The following is a 17538-nucleotide window of genomic DNA, read 5'->3' as shown; positions in this document are numbered from 1 at the left end:
GGAAAGGTAGCCCCTGCATGGTTCGGATAAAGTTTTACAGATGTTGCTATAGATTGAAACTGACTGAATGAGCCCTTTCCTTTCCCTATGAGCCCCTGCAGATTGTATTTATGCACGCCATCACAGGGGGGCTCTAGAAAAGCATAAGAAATTTTGCAGAACTATAATACCCACAATTATTCCGAGAATGCTCAACAATCTATTCCTGTTTCAAAATGGAATGGATTCATTAGGGGTCCCTTGCTATTCCACAGGGAGCAGTGATAAGACGCAAGGTATGAGAGGATCTGAGAGCCGCAACAAACGGCGCATGTACCAAATTCATAAACTGAAAACGCAAGAGTGAGGCACTCCTAATGCATCCATTCCACCTCAAAAACGACAGTAAATATAATTGGGTCCTCGAAAACCCAGGGTGAACTTGGGAACTTCAGAATCAATACCCCTTCGGAGGTTCCAAGAGCATTTGGATTGGGACTGCAGGAAAACCTCTACTAACATCATGCCTTTAACATGGATCACAACAGAATATTATATTCTGTTGATAAACTTGCCTTTGATTAGAAGATGCCTGAGGAGGATCAAGCCATTTATAAATGCTGAGACTTTCAGCTAACAGTTACACCCTTAATGTGCGGAAACGTATTGTGTAATGTTAAATATCTAAACCTCCTGCTTTCAAGGATGAGTCAATCAAAACCGGTTAATGTCTGTTAAGGTAAAAGACCTTCAGCCATACACTCCTGGGGCTTGGTATTGATGAGTTTGCAAGCTGAAGGAAAGATGGGCCCCGTTGTTAATATTTAATTCTTCCCCTCAAGACGAGCTGTATCCTGTATAGCGCAGAATCATATTTGCTTGTCCCTGACGCAGCTCTTTTCTGAGGCAAAAATGCAGCAAGCGAGACAAAAGACCATTACCTGTATATCCTATTACTCCAATCACAATTCTCCTAGTGGGAGGGGGACATGAAAAGATTCTTCTGTCTTGGGATTCAGGCTTAGAACGTCACAGTGCAAACTCAAGGTGCCATTATTCCCACCTCAAAAGAGGCAAGGTTTAAAATATGGTTGCCTTTTATATTCATTCTGTTTGCCTCTGAATCTTTTAGGCATCAATGACAGCCCTCTTCCTCAACTTTATTTGCCTCATTGTCCTTTTCTTCGTGTAGGTTTCCTAACATGCATATGAAAATTATCAGAATATAGCAGCTTTGGCAATGGGAATAACCAAATGGAATCCAATTGTGTTTGTTTAACCCTAATAGTGTTAGCAGTGAGAACGATTTTCAAGTTATAGATGGGCACATTTCCTTGTCATGCACAACAACAGCAACAGATCTTGTAGACCAGGTGTTCCTTTGCACCTGTGGGCCCCTCTTGAATTCTGACCGAGTGGGGGTACAAAATGGATGCCCCAGGAGTCAGGTCCACATGCAGGCAGAAAACCTAAGTGCAGGGGAGAATAGGGGTAATTAAAAATATACTGGGGAACAGAAGTGAATGAGAATGAAACAAACATGATAGTGGCAGCTGCTACTGAAATGTTATTTTCATCTGTAGTGTCAATGAGGTCTTCTGTGGTCAGTCACAAGCCCTGCTGGGTAAGAGCCCCAGCTGGCCCGGTCTACTTTCTAGAAACACTTGTTGGGGTAGTAAATATTCTGGCACCAGGCCTTCCCACAGTCCCAATCCAAATGGTGCAAAGAGAAGGATTCTTTTCTTTGTTCCCAGCACAACATCCCCTGATGTCAAGCACCTCCCCTTTCCCCCATGCAGCTGTTATGTAAGGTTCGACAGCAGACATTAGGGCGTCTGATCTTGCAGAAATATGTGGCTTGGCCCTTAGTAAACTGATGTATCATTGACCCTTTTCAAAAGGAGAAGAGTTCACTTCAAAAACAGTAGTGTTTGGATTGCTGGTTATATAGACAGATTAAGGATAGATTTGAAAGGGATAAGAAAGCATGAGAATATGAATGGAAAAAATAAATCACAGTTAAGCTATATTTATGCAAAGATGACAATCATTTAATCAAGAAGATGTATGAATTATGTTTATTGTTGCATACTGAGGACGAGGTGGTCAAAGATGTTATGATTGTTTGGATAAGGAATCTTTGATATAATATCCCATTGGAAACCTGGCAAAATGTGGAGCAAGGATCTGAATTTTACACATAGCTACTATATTAAGGAGAATGATTATAAATTGCATTATTATTGGTACATGACTCTACATAAATCATTAAAAATAAACAAAAGCTTATCAGATAAATGTTGGAAATGTGGGGAAGCGAGAGGGACAATGCTTCACATGTGGTGGACCTGCAAATGAGCAAGACAATTCTGGCAGGATATCCATAAAGAATTTTTTTTTAATCCGTAAGGACTCCATAGCCTTAAATCCAGAAGTGTATCTTTTAGGATTTTTCATCAATGAAAGAGATAAAAAATATTTAGAGATATTTAGATACTTGATGATGGTGGCAACGATAGTATGGGTGAAAAATTGGAAGTTAAAGGCAATACCCACTATATTTGATTGGCAGGTGAAAATGTTAGAAGATAAACAAATATTGGACTTTAAGACAAAATGGAATCTATGGATAGAGTATAATAGAAAAAAGGAAAATTGATGATTTATGTCTATCGGTTATGATTTATGATTTATAAAAGGAAATGAGATTGGACTTAGACATTATGAGTAGGAGATTTTGTAATATTTTTCTGTACATCCTTCAAAAAATACAGTCAGAAGTTATTATTTGTAAATGTAACATCATCTATTAACATGTCACTTTCTGAGGGTGTTAAGTGTATTTTGATGAAATGGACCATAAATAAAATTTTAAATTAAGAAACCCCAAAAACTGAAAAAAACAAAAACAGTAGCTGGAAACAAATAGGAACAATTATCAAGCAAAACAAAGGGATCTGAGGTAAACCCACTGAATTTATACTAATAGTTTCCGTTGTACCCACACAGCATAAACATCTTGCAACACTCAAGATTTCATAATGAAGTTGGACCAGAGGAAGATATAGGTTTGGATCCATGGTATGGTGCTTGAAGATTAGGATTTGGGAAACTGAAGTCTGAATCCCCACTTTGCCATGGAAGCTCGGCTGGTGGCCTTAGACCAGTCATATTACACTCATTCTCATGTAACTCACGGGATAAAGGGTAAAACAGAGGAGAGGAGAATGGTGAAGGCTGCTTTGGGTCCCCCCTGGGGAGAAAGGTGAAATACGAGTAAATATATAATTTTTAAAATACATGCTTCTGGAGGGGGGCTTTGAGATGATTACCACTCCGTGATAGCCCTCCAAATCCCCCTCATGTTGCTTCTGGGGTCCCTTGTACCCCACAAACAGGATTTCAGGGTGCATTTGGGCCCGCTTTGGGAAAGGGGGAAGGCAGAGTAGTTGCACTGACATGCACAAAAGTCCTTCTCGCCACATGTTTCAGAAGAGAGTCAACCTAAAACCAAACTGTCAGGCCTCTGACTGGCAGCTCTATTTGCTCACTACTGCTCCAAGAAGTGGAAGGAGAATTTTAAAAAGCAAACGTGTTGACAGCCAGACAGCCAGCATGGTGTAGCAGTTAAGAGTGGTGGACTCTAATCTGGAGGTTTGATTCCCCATTCCTTCACATGAAACCAGCTACATGGCCATGCATTGGTCATAGTTCTTTTAGAGCTCTCTCGCCCCCACCTAACTCATAGGATTCTGTTTTGGGGAGAAAGGGAGAAAGTGGTTGTAAGCAGCTTTGAGACTCCTTCAGGTAGTGAAAAGCAAGGTATAAGAACCAACGCTTCTTTTTCATTTACGCTGTGACCTCACTTTTGGGGAAAACCCATTACTGGCAGTGGGTAGCTCTACGAATGGTCAGAAACTCTCATTCCTGCTGATTCCTAGAGCTACCCTATTCACTTGGAGGTTTTCTCTGGAAGTGACAAACTGGTACAGATAACACTGCATCCCTCTCCCCATGTTCCCAGTCTCCAAACCTGGCTTGAACCTATAAATGAATGCTTCCCCACCTGCGGTCACTCACAAATGTAGCTATACTTGAATCTACCACAACAGTGGCAGTCTTCCTCTAATAATTGTGTGCCTAACTTTAGGAAGACATCCCAGTCCTTAGGGTAGCATCCTGACAACGGCATTTTGTTGACGAAGAATGAATCTGTGCAAGTGTCAGAGGCAGAAACATTCTCTACAAAACAGAATGACAGTGAATAAATGACTGGAATTTCTGTGCCATTTCCATTTGCTCTGTAAACAGGTGAGCCTGAAAAGCTTCTCTAAGATGTTCTAGTTTAAGCATTGATCCCATCAGAATGTACCATAAATGCCTTTAAAAATGTTTAGTATTTGAGCAGTGAAATAGCCCACATGTTTCATGCCAGCCACTTCAGTCATGCATGCTTGCATGTACATATGCCCCTCTCTCTCATGCTAAAAGTGTGTTAGCCCTGCAAAGAGAATTTTAGACTCTTTTATTACAGAAACTGAGGGGTGATTTTATGTGTATCATTATTTAATGTTTTCCTGATGCCAATTGTTATTCCGGTGTTAAGACAATCTGTCAGAATTGTCTTCTGAGAGCAATTATGGAAAGAAACATCACATTTCAGTCTCTTTTATTAGCAATCAGCTTTGATTCAAGACTCTAGAATGCCTCCTTTCTTCCCTCAGAATTCTGCTGGTCGAGAAGATTGAATTCCCTTGCATTTCAGCTGAAAGGCCCATCTTCTGTACTCAAGGGCAGGTTAAAATGTTCCGGGAATATAAATAAAACAGACAGACTCATGGGCCCCTGGTTCACTCAACAGTCACCATGTCAATTACGGCCATAAGGTTAGACTGATCATGGACAAGTAATTTTGAACATCTGAGCTGAGGGCTTAAGGGCCCGTGGAATAGATGCAGTTTTTAACTCAATTACTATAAAGTAGTATCAATGAAATCATTGAGGATTCGGGACAATGCTGCCTAGGAAAAGGAAGCCGGCTGGAAAATAGCTCAGGGCAATTGCCTTTTGCTCCGGTCTGCTTCCACAAGGGGAGGGGCAGTCCCCATGTTTGTACCAAGGTGTTCGCTTTACCAATGCCAAGTACTGATTGCTATGGTCTCTGCAGTGCGGGGTTGGCATAAGCAGGAGGCAGCAAGAGCTGCTTGAAAAAAAAGAGGAGCTGATCATGCAGCTTCCCAAGACACTCCTTTGCTCAAGCTGGCCTGTAGATTCATTTAGGAAGGAGCTAGAGAAGAGGCGGTTCCTAATCATCTGGCTAGAATGGTTTTGCACTGGGAGGTCCGCCTGCTTGCTCGAAAGGCTGGCAGTTCTCCACTCTAACTTGTTGCTTTGTTCAGGGCTAGAGCTACCATTAGGGAGTACTGGCAGTCCCTGCAGGGGGCACTGGGGGAGGACCTCCTGTGCTAGATTTAGCAATGCCAGTCCCCAGGAAGGACTGAGGGGGTCCCCTAGAATTACGACTCATATCCAGCTAACAGATCAGTTCTCCAGTAGAAAATGGCTGCTTTAGAGCATTACACTCCACCCAGGCCCCTCCCAGCCTCAAACCCAATTCATTCCCGGCTCTACCTCCAATGTCTTCAGATATTTCCTAACTCAGGACTTGCCAATTTAGCTGGATTGTCTGCAATATTTCATTATGACCTTCAGCCACTTCTGTTCCACTGGCCCTAGAAAGGATTGCTAACTTTCTGGTGGAGCCTCATGGAATTATAACATTCCAAACTTCTAAAGAGGTCATTTCATCAGTTTTTTTAAAAGGAATCCAAAGAGGACTGACACACAAAAAAGATAACATGTCCTCTAAAAAGAGGATATTAGGTAACCTTATATTTATTACTCTTCTTCCTTTCCCCATGTATTTTGGGAAATGTAGTCTGCAGAATGCCTGACATGATAATGGAAAAGCAGGCAAAGATGCTTAAGTCCACAATCAGAATTCAGAATTCTTTATTAAAGACCAGCTTATCATCATACAGATTGACATAAAGTAAAAAAAGCTTGATTATTATTCAAGACTACTGATCAGTTTAAAATAATACTAAAATGTTTTCAATATGACAATGTATAACATTTTAAAAATCATGTTGGGAGACATTTAGGCAAGCAACAACACAGAATCTTGCTACTTTGCAAGAAGTCCACAGTCTAAAACTACCTGATAGTTACCTATCTTCTGTACTTGCACATCATTTTGAAGTAAACAGTGTTGGAAACTGAGAGACAGACGGGAAGTCTTAATTTTTATAGTTTTATTTATATAGGCTCATTTCTGAAGGTGCTTTTCTGCTTATCCATGTAAAAGTTTGTTCAGCAACTTATTTAACTTTTTCTCTTTTTTTCCTTTTGAAACTGGGTGGGTTAAAGGTGAAGGGAGGTGGTTTGGACACATGTAGATGCTCTGTCCCGCATCCTCCAAGCAGCAATGGGAAAAAAATAAGAAAAAAAGGAGCCTTGTGTAGTAGTTAAATTAAGATGACCAAATTGTCCCACTTTTGGAGGGACATTTGGGGGCACCTGGCAAATTGTACTTATGTTGAAATTAAAAAATATATATTACAATACTATTTTTTGCATTCTTTGTGTTCTATGAAACTTTTTGTCGCTCCATATAGACCAAAATTTTAATCAAGACCCCCCCCCCCGTCAATGGTGTCCTGCTTTACCAATGTTAAAATCTGGTCACCTTAAGTTAAATGGAAGTTGAACATAACTGCTGGATTCCTAGAGCTACCCTCGTCACTACATGTATCAACTTTCAGTTTCAACATCTGGTAATTACAAGAGACTAATTTTTCTTTTAAAAAGTCTCCCCCAACACTGCCCCCCCCCCACACAACCCTCCTGCTGGTTGCCAGGCACTGGGATAGCCAATCACACCTTTGAAAGAGACATTGTTAACATATGATAAAGGCTGGACAGTCATCACCACTGTACAAATGCAGCTTCTTTAAACGGGAAAAAATATTACCATTCAGCCCAATCCTGGGCAAATGGCCTTGTGCATGGAGGAGCTGTAAAGTGCATGAAGTACTTTAATAAGCCCATACAACATGCATAGGACATGCTCCACTGCTGTGATTAAATATTTATTTATTTGATTAAATATTTATTTATTCAACATATAGCCTTCACCACACTTATGTACATTTTTGGAAAATGGGCACAGTGTCAGCTAGGATTGCCAACAGGCCTGGAAAAAAATGTCCTTTAAAAGACACTTTCAAAGAAGTGTGGGAATGGGCAGCTGAAGTTTTTCTATGGCACAGAGGTAAATATCATCAGCTGGTACCTAACAGTCTGTAAAACCTCTAATAAAGGAAGGATAAATTTGTCTCCAGGTTGGTGATAAGCCTGCTATTAACACATGTATGAAATGTGCTTTGCTTTGCCCTCATCTTCATGATTTAAATATTTCTTGTTAAGGAAATGAAACACTATGTGCATGCCCTTTGGACACATGTAGGTGCTATGATCAAATTTCAGCAAAATATTTAGGTGGGATCAGGGGCAACATGCTCATTTCTGCATGCATGGCTACCATGGAGCAGCGCACAACGACAAACCGCCTCCAAAATACATATGCACATAATATACATATAAATTGATTTTGTCCTACTGATACTAACGTAAATAATATGATCACATTGTAAAAACCTTACGAACAGTATCAAAATGCTTGCAGTCTTCCGAGATGATAGGACTGCCCAATTCAGACCCAGAAATTACTGGAGATTTGGGGCAGTGCCTAAAGAGTGCAGAGTTAGGGGAAGGAACTCAGCAGGAACATTAGTTTGTCCTCCAAAACTGACATTTCCTCCAAAGGAATTGATCTTCATAGTCTAGAGATCAGATGTTATTTGGGGAGATCTCTAGGCCTCACCGGGAGACGGCAAGCCTAAAATTTCGGTTGTCAGGTTCCTCCTGGCAACCAGTAGGGGATGGAGGGGGGTACTTACCAGGAGCAGCAGGGAGGCCCAGTCAATGTTCAGTGATGTGTCCATGTCACTGATCACATGATCTATAAGTGACGCCATCACTTCCAGGGCAATGCTCCAGTATTTGGGCAAAAACTCTTTGGTACAGTTTCTACTCAAATGCCAGAGCATTGGCCCCACTGACCCAGATGTGGTGACATCACTTCCAAGTCATGTGGACTGTGATGTAGACAGGTCACTAAATATTAAATGGATCGCCCTCTTTTTTGAGGTAAATTCTCCCCTGCCAGCCAACTGGTCAGTGCTGGGTCAGTGGGTCTGGATGCAGGGGACCCCTGCTTCTACTGGGGGGTCTAGCAACTCTAAACACTTCCTTGCCTGTCTATGTCCACAAAGTTTATATCCCCAGACAACACTGCTTTTCCCAATTCCACCAGTTCTGAAACACCCACTATATAGAAATGGTCATTTAGCACTAAGCTCTCCAGTTTGTGTATGCCACTATATGTAGTTTATAGCCTATATTGCTTATGTATGTTTGAATATAATTTAATTTCACTTTAGATTCCCCTAGTCTTAATATACTCTGCTTGTTTTTAGCAAAACCTGTTGTTACAAAAAAAAAAATCATTGTCACGGATGAAGGGGCAAAATAAAGATTTTATAAATGTGCATTCCAGTTTATAGGCTTTTAAAAATGGGTTATTGACTCAACTCCGTAACAGCTTCCAAAGAACCGTTATTGTCTCTGTCATAAATGCATATTTAGGGACTTGTATAAAAAATGTGCATTATTGACCTCAGAGGCTGTAACCACACCAAAAGGTTGAGTCCTTGTCACAAATGACAGGAAAGGCACCTCTGAACATTTTATGGTCTGCTGAGCCAGTGCCAGTTCTGGCTGTGTGTAAATGGCAGTGCAATCCAAAACAGAGCCACACCCTTGTAAGCTGATTGACTTCTCGGGAGAATGGTGAAACTCTGTTTAGGACTGCCCTGCTGGAGACGTTCCACTGACCACAGAGGGTCTTCTGAAATGTTGGAAAGAAAGTATGATAATTCTTACTGAATCTTGGGTTCGCATTTCATTTTACTGGTGGGTTGTCTTACTTGGAATGAGAGCTCTGTTGAATATGGGACTAAGCAAATTCATTAGAGGTAATTGGGAACCTGCCAGGAGGTGGCTATCACTCCCATCCAGCAGAATGTGGGCACAGATGGGAATCACCCAGGGGTAATTAGCCCAGAGCAGAATGCCAAGGCAAGAAACACTCCGCAGCCCTAAAATGTTTTCTGTACACAACACTCAAGGGCATCGATTAATACATTTGAGAAGACATCTGCAATTTTAGGATTTTATTTGTGCTGCCTTCAGAAGTCGCCATCAGGAATCCAAACAGAGATAAGACAGAAAGTTCAAGAAATCCTAGATAGCCTGGGGCACCTCCACTTTTCTGTCAGCTCCGTCACAACTTTCTTATGCCTTTTATTGATCTTCTCCATGTTTTCCTTTTATTTGACCTTTGGCTGAATGGGAACTTCCTTTTGCAGGGAAACAGAGAGAAACCTTGAGTAAGCCATAACCTTGGGTCCTTTTCTGTATCCACTTAGGGTTGCCAGGTTCCCCTCCTCACCACTGTCAAGGTATGCAGGGATAGGGTTGCCAAATCCAGACTGGGAAAATCCTAGAGATTTGGGGACAGAGCCTGGAGGGGCAGGGACTTTGGTGGGGTACAAGACCATAGTAGGATTGCCAGGTCCTTCCAGTCCACCAGCAGGGGCTGAGGTGGGCATTAGATTGCCAGATCCAGGTTGGGAAACTCCTGGAGATGACAGAGAACTCAGTGGGCTACAATGTCTTAGAGTCTGCCTTCCAAAGTATTCACTTTCTTCAGAGGAACTCATTGCTGTTGTCCGAAGGTGAGTTGTAATTATGTAGGATCCCCATATTCCACCTGGAGCCTGGTTTCCCTATAGTCATCCCATGAAACTAATGATTCCTATTGGACCTTGTAAGTAGCTGCCCTCAAGGTCAAAGGCCAAAGGTCAGATCAACATAACCCTATTTGTCCATTAACTTTAGGCACAATAAGCCAGTGTGCTTGTGAGCCTCAGCCTCTGGGGACTGAGTAGAAGTTTGCTCTATTTCATTTGTCCTACTTTTCTACATCATACTCACCTAAGTTTGTTTTCATGAACGGAACAGAATCACTGGACCATCATTGAGTTTCTTACAGGAGACTGACAAATGCCCTTAAGAAGCTTACAATCTCCCCTGTGTTGTTTGTCAGCAGACTTTGATGAAGTGTGTGTGTGTGTAAGTTCCAAAGGTGTGCAAGAATAAATTCAGGAGAGGAAAAAGTCAGTGCATATGACTGTGTACAGGAATGTGTGGGAGTACGGCCAAATCATCCCAACAGTCAACTGAAAACTGGCATGCAATGTTTCTCCTGCTTTTTGTAAAAAAGTGATATTCCCTGTCTCCCTTCACTTTTTGAGCCCCCAGATCCCCCAAGTTCCTATGGCCCTAGATTTTGCAATCCCATCACACAAAAGAGGTTTCTTCTCCTCTGATAATCTGGATTTATCTTTGTTGGTGTCGTTCCAGTATGAGCCGACCCTGCTTCACATTACAAGAGTTCCAATGTTCAAATATTAAAAATTAAGTGGCTTCCACCTACCAATCCTGATGCCAAAGGAGGGCCTGCTTCCTGACAATAATTCCACTTTAATTGGCGGCAAAGACGGAACACCCGAAAATGACTCCAATTATGTCTCTATTACCAAGCCACACCACAGAGTGAAATATTTTACTCCTAAACGGGAGCCTTCTGTGCGCAGCTGTGATATAAAATATCTAATCAGCTGCGGGCCCAGAGCGCATGCCCAGCAGAAGCCAAAAGCCATTTCCTCATCATGGCTATTTTTTACATCTCTAGCTGAGAGGTGATGATGAAATCGTATTTTGCACTTTGGAGTTATAACACACCTCGCACACTAGCTGTGCCGAACCTTAACAGTAAACAGACTTTAAAAAAAAAAACAGGGGGAAAGCCTTCATTTGGGTGATGCATTGTGGAAATCATTAATTATGACACAGGTTAAAAAAAAATAGATGTTCCTCACTCTCTCTCTCATTTTGACAGTCTTGGCAATTTAATAGTATTTGACTCCTCCGACTTACATACAACTTCCTGCGGCAATGAGAGAGGCTGTTTATCAAAATGATGAACAAGTTTTCATTTCCCTTCCTTGGCTGCATGAATATGATCAGAAGTCTGAGACTATCAAGAATCCACTTATTCTGGCCACCAGGCAGACATTAAGGTATTCAGGACCATCTGTGCTTGGAGAGAGTGCTATTTAATGGACCTTTCGTGGGCAGGTTGGTTATAACGAACACATGTGCGTGAGTAATGGCTGTGTTTAGCGGAAGCTTCTTGGACAACTACACAGTGGACTCAGCAGATGAAATGTCTTCTTCTTCTGTAGCACTGTAAATCAGGATGCTAGCCTCCAGGCCAGGACTGAGATCCCCAAGAATTACAGCTCAGTCTACAGCCCGAATAAAAGATAAAAAGTAAAATACTTCCCCGAGAGCGTCACCTGCTGTGTTATCTCCTCACCGCCGCCATCTTGTCCCCCTCAGTCTACAGAGACAAGTTCCCCTGGAAAAATGGCTGCTTTGGATGGTGAATTCCATAGTATTATACTCCACTAAGGTCCCTCCTGTCCCAAATACCACCCACTCCCAGCGCCACCCCCCCCAAAGTCTCCAGGTATTTCCCAACCCAGAGCTGGTAACTGTATCCACTCTGGGCCCTGACAGCTGCCCCACCTGAGTACATGTTGACACCAGCTCTGCAGTCAGTTTTTCAGCTGGTGAAAAAGGAACCATGGGTCTCCTTTGGCCACCCCTGCCCCAAACAGCTATATTGGGGAGCATGGGATTTGCATAGACAAAAGTCATATGGGATAAGAGCTATGATAAAGAAGGGATATGGGCAGGACTGCATGAAAAAGCCAACCCTATAAGTGTATATATTGAGCACCAAGTCTCATGTGTGTGGTTTGGAGCATGTGTGTCTCATTCAGATCTAGTTTAAAGGCCTGAAGTATTTCCGAGCCAGAAGTGGCTTGTGGAATTTTTTCCCTGGTGTAAAGGAGTCAAGCCCAGTTGTAAGCAGTTTCAATCCAGCAGAAAACAGAAGCTGGAAAAGTGTTCAAGGGTACCAAATTCAGCAACAGGTGGGTAGGTCAGTCCTGTGGTAGGGAGTGAACTATGCACAAATCTGAGATGGGTGAAGTTTACAACCATCACATGGGTGGGCACGAACCAAACCACAAAGCAAAAAATCATAGTGGATTTTGGCCTGTTGATGGTTTGGAAACCGAAGTCTGACGGGCCATAATCCCGGACATCCACAAACTTTTAAGGCAGTTCATACTGGTTTCTGGCCAGAGCAGGAAGCTGGGCTTTAAAGGGGCTCCATGTCATTTTAAACTTCTGCTTTCTAGTACAGAAGAGCATTGCTAAAAAGCTGAGCAACTGGGCAAGTTCCCTGCTGCTCAGGTCTTTTGGACTTTCTTGGGCAGGGACTATACAAGAAAGCTGGGAAATGAGGAGCACCTGTTTGGGGTTGACTGCTGCTTTAACAGGGGAATACCCTATCAGTTGCTTGGTGATTTGGGAGTGCCCAGGCACTCATCCACTCTCCTCCTGTCACCTGAGGATGCCCTCCAGTCCTGCCGTCAGAAACTCACCCTGGAGGCTGGTGGAGGAAGAGGCTGGCAGTGGAGAAGGGGAGGCCATCTAAGACAGTCAGTAGAAGAGATGGCTGTGGTGAGTTGTGCAGAACGGCCATGACCATGGGCCACAGTAGCAGTACATTGGTACAGTCCACAGCAGAAGCACATGGAAGGGGCAGAGGTGACTGTACTGGCATTGACTACAGTGGATTTAGAAGGATGCAACTCTGCTAAGGGTGTAACTCTGTCAGACATCTGTAGTTCCTTTTCTTCAGTATGCATTTATTTTCGCAGTCACCCCAGAGTGGGGAGGAAGGAGAAGTAGGCTGTCTGAATGATTTCCACATGCAGTACTCGAGGGAAAAGCAATTGTTTTCATCTTGTCCAAAACCCATCACCAGCAGAAACTCTTAAATATTGGATCCCTACCAACAATTCCATTTCATTTGGTTCCCACAATACGGGGATGACTAAAGGAAGGGATGCACATTGGGGAGAAATGCATAGTTCTGAACTCACCCTTAGCTGCTCAATCATACTAATGATGCAGCTGATCTCAGGCCTGAACGAAAACTACATACCAATGCATGCATTGCAATCCCAAGTACTGCTTGCAAAGGCAAAGTCTTGTGAGAGGCTGACGGGCAGCCTGGAAGCAGCAAGTGGACAAGCGCTTAACCTTTGTCCTCTGTGCCATCTCTAAGGCAGCTTCTCCAGCCCATGAAATTTAAGATACATGTGCTTCTTCTCCCAAGCATGACCTGATGAGAGTTTCAGAGGGAAAGCAGATGGGAAAAGTACGGCAATTCCAGTGCATGCTTTCATGTTTAAACTAGACATGTAAAAAAGAAATGTGTGTGTGTGTGTGGGAGGGGGGGGGAAGGACCATTTCAGATTTGGGCTAAATCTGAAGCATCTGAAGTACCCTTCTCTGGCTTGGGTTTGGCACCATTAAAGTCAATGGGAAGTGTCCCCTTTCCATCTATTCTGTGGTCTGGTGGGACAGGGTTTGAGGTCGAGGCACAGATTCTGCAGTGTATGTAGCTGTTGAATAATCTCCTCAAGAGAACCCCCCATGTTTCAAAAGGATTGGACCAGGGGGTCCAATTCTAGTGGGACCGAAAGAGGGTGCCCCATCCGACCTCTATTGTTTCCAATGGCGAGGGGGTGGGGTGGGGTGGGGTGGGGAGATTCTCTGTAGAGTTAGAGAGTCTGACTATGACCTGGTAGACCAGGTTCAAATCTCGGTCTTCAGAGTCAACCCTTGAATGGGAGACCTCCAAGGAAGTCTAGGGTGGCTACACAAAAGTAGGCCAAGACAAAACCACCTCTGAATATCTTTTGCCTTAAAAACCCTATGGCAGGGGTAGTCAAACTGCGGCCCTCCAGATGTCCATGGCCTACAATTCCCATGAGCCCCTGCCAACGGAGGCTGGCAGGGGCTCATGGGAATTGTAGTCCATGGACATCTGGAGGGCCACAGTTTGACTACCCCTGCCCTATGGTGTCACCTTAAACGTGCTATGACTTAGCACCCCCCAAAAAAAACCCCACACAAATGAAGCCACATAGCTAAATTGTGTCTTTCACCACAGCTATTCGTTACGTTAATAACGCCCCTGCAGTATGTATCCCCAAAACTTTTGCATTGTGAGAAATCTTGGATTCCGTAGATTTTACTCCTTTGCATCTATTAAACTAAGTAGGCTTCAGTGGTGTCACGTTAATCTACCTCATTAGCTGGCAATGTGTTACTTTGACTAGTCCTAAAGCTCATGATAAAGCAAGATTGATAAAACATCACTGACATCTCCACAAAAGATTAGTGTGCTTCAGACTTCAAGTTTATGTTCCAACAGCATGACAGTAACAAAGACAGCACTTTATTCTGGCAAAGACGTATTCAGCATGTGCTTGCAGGAGGCAATATGTAATAAAGCAATTTTACAGACATCTGATCTTGTGCCCTTTGGTGATCATTATAGAGCAAGGCAACACAGACAGAGACGTTTTGACAATATATAATCACCATCTTGATTTCACCTGGCTATTCAACAGCGCTATTCTCAATTCAACTGTATCATCATCAATATAGCTAATGCTCAACATGGCCCCATCTGTGGATACTTAAATCCCAGAGTCTGGAGCAATGCACACACAAGGTAGATCTTTTCAACAAACCTGAGACTGCAGGAAAATTCAAAATCTTAAAAAAAAAACACACACACACACACATACATTTGGGACTAAAACATCTCAAAATAAAAGAATTGGTTCTTATATGCTGCTTTTCTCTACCTGAAGGAGTCTCACTAGCTTACATTCACCTTTCCTTTCCTCTCCCCACAACAGACACACTGTGAAGCAGGTGAGGCTGAGAGAGCCCTGATATCACTGCTCGGTCAGAACAAGCCCAAGGTCACCCAGCTGGCTGCATGTGGAGGAGTGGGGAATCAAGCCAAGCTTGCCAGATTAGAAGTTGGCGCTCCTAACGACTACACCAGGCTGGCTCCTGTACCTTTAAAAAACAAAAACCCTCCATGGCCATTGTGGGGTTTGCTAAGAATCACAGGAGTACTGTCAACCTTCAATCCTTTGGTTTCTATCAGTAAAAAAAAGGGGGGGGAAGGGGAGGGGGAGGGGGAGGGGAGGAGAAGGGGAAGGGAGGGGAGGGGAAGAACATAGGACCCTTTGCATTTTATTTTTTTTGCCCTCCCAAACCACCACTGCTCCCTTCCATCTTGCCCTGTACTGAGGCCTCATTGGGGCCAGGCCTGGCAACAACAAACCAAGTTGGGAAATACCTGGATGTTTGGGGAGTAGAGCCTGAGTAGGCTGGGGTTTGTGGAGGGGAGGGACTTTAGTGGAATACATATAATAGCATAGAGTCCACTTTTCAAAATAGCTATTTTCTCCTGGTGAACTGATCTCTGTCAATTAGAGATCAGTTGTAATCCAGGGAGATCTTCAGCCGCCACCTGGTATTCTGCAGCCCTAGGTGACTCAACCTATAACCAGAGGTGACCATCCAACAACTCACTATAATGACAGTAGCCACTACACAAAAGCTAGTTGTGTCTGTAGTGGTAAGACTAAGAACTGGAAGACCCCGGTTGGAATCCCCACTGTCATTCATTCTGGGTGACCTTGAGCCAGTCATACATCCCCAACCATTTCTCTACTTTACAGAGCTGTTGCTAATTTAAAATGGATGTGAGGAGAATCATATAAGCTGCTTTAGGTCCCCATTAGGTAGAACAGCAGAGCATTAAAGGAAGTGAATAAATAACATGGACAGTGGGTTGGAAAGAGAGAAGGGAGCAGGGAAAGGTAAGGATATGGGGGTTTCCCGAAGGAGGGAAAGAAGAGATAGTGTGGAAAGAGAGATACAAGGGGTCTTAAAGATGCTATTGGACTAAATTTTTGTAATAAAGCAATGGTTCTCAACCTTCCTAATGCCCGTGACCCTTTAATACGGTTCCTCATGTTGTGGTGACCCCAACCATAAAACTATGCAAGTGTTCTTTCACAGAAATTAAACCGAAACTGACCAATGTCATGAAAATCCATTGTGCATGATTGTATATAAACGAACACTGTACCTCAATCTACCCCGCAAGGCTGTTGTGTGGATGGCCCCCCCTCAAGCTGCTTGCCCTGCCACAACCCCTGTGAAAGGGTCGTTCGACCCCCAAAGGGGTCCCGCCCCCCACTGTTAAGAAATTTTAACCACTGTTAAAATTTCCACTGATTCCACTTCTGGGGTCACTCTAGGAATCACTGGAAATTCTATAGCCTTACCATAATGTCACCAGGAGCTCACTGAGCTACCCTTGGTCACTTCCAGTAAGAATTTCTGATTACAAGAGGCTGCATTTTAAAAGAAAGATCTCCCAGGATGCTGCTCTCCCCAACCTCCCTACCAGTTGTGGTAGTGGTTTTTTTTTGGGGGGGGGGGATTTGCAGAGGTACAGAACTCAGTGGGAATATGATGCCTCAGGGAACATTTCATCCAAAGGAAATAATGCCTGCATTCTGGAGATCAGCTATAATCCCAGAACAATTTCAGGACCCACTTTGAGCTGGTAGCCTTAAGAGCCATCAGACTCCTGTTTATTTTTGCTGGAATAGACTAATACAATGATAGACTTGGTTTAGGATGCTCTCTCCCCACAGTGTTCCCTTCTGCGCCCATACAGCTGCTCCTAGGCTCAGGAAATTCAACTTTACTCATATACCTTAATCCACTTGAATCCAGTTTACTCAAAATTCACTCTACTGTGATAACAGAGGAGATAAACTGGTGATATATAGCAATAAGGTGAGGATTTGTAGTCCATAATGTTCTCTTCAGTTCACAACATTTTATAAGCAAAATTATTCACCCGGCAGATTACGATACACATTGAATGGTGATTTTGTAAAATATATATTTGCTGTTTATTTGTAGCACAATTACGCCTCCATTCCCTGAGAAAAAAAAGAATAAGATATCTCAGGGAAATTCCACACAATGCTGCGGTTTACACCTTTCTTCCTGTGAGCCATTAATTTTGGCAATGAAAAATTATTTTCTCACATATGGCAATGTGATTAGAATCTCTAGATATATTGTCTCTTCTACAATGACAAACCTATTTCACTCCAGTAAATTCAAAAGCAACAATCCCCAGATATAGCCCCCCCCCCCATGTTGGAGAAAAGTGATGAGCTTAAACAAAACAAACAGAGACAAGGAGCTTGCACATAAATTTTGAATTTGCTTACAGTAAACAAAACAGCAATGTTTCTGGTAAGATACTGAAGGGAG

The 17538-nt window shown here is 43.0% G+C and overlaps 1 protein-coding gene across 3 annotated transcripts in view; it reads right to left on the bottom strand.

Annotated features, from left to right (window-relative positions):
• Positions 1 to 17538, bottom strand: part of TAFA1 (TAFA chemokine like family member 1) — a 414435-nt gene that overhangs the window by 68093 nt on the left and 328804 nt on the right. The window lies entirely within an intron of this gene.

The sequence above is a fragment of the Paroedura picta genome, chromosome 3 (genome assembly GCF_049243985.1).
Source record: "Paroedura picta isolate Pp20150507F chromosome 3, Ppicta_v3.0, whole genome shotgun sequence".
Classification (NCBI taxonomy): domain Eukaryota; kingdom Metazoa; phylum Chordata; class Lepidosauria; order Squamata; family Gekkonidae; genus Paroedura; species Paroedura picta.
Note: the sequence above shows the minus strand (reverse complement) of the source record. Positions and strands in the feature narration are given on the sequence as shown.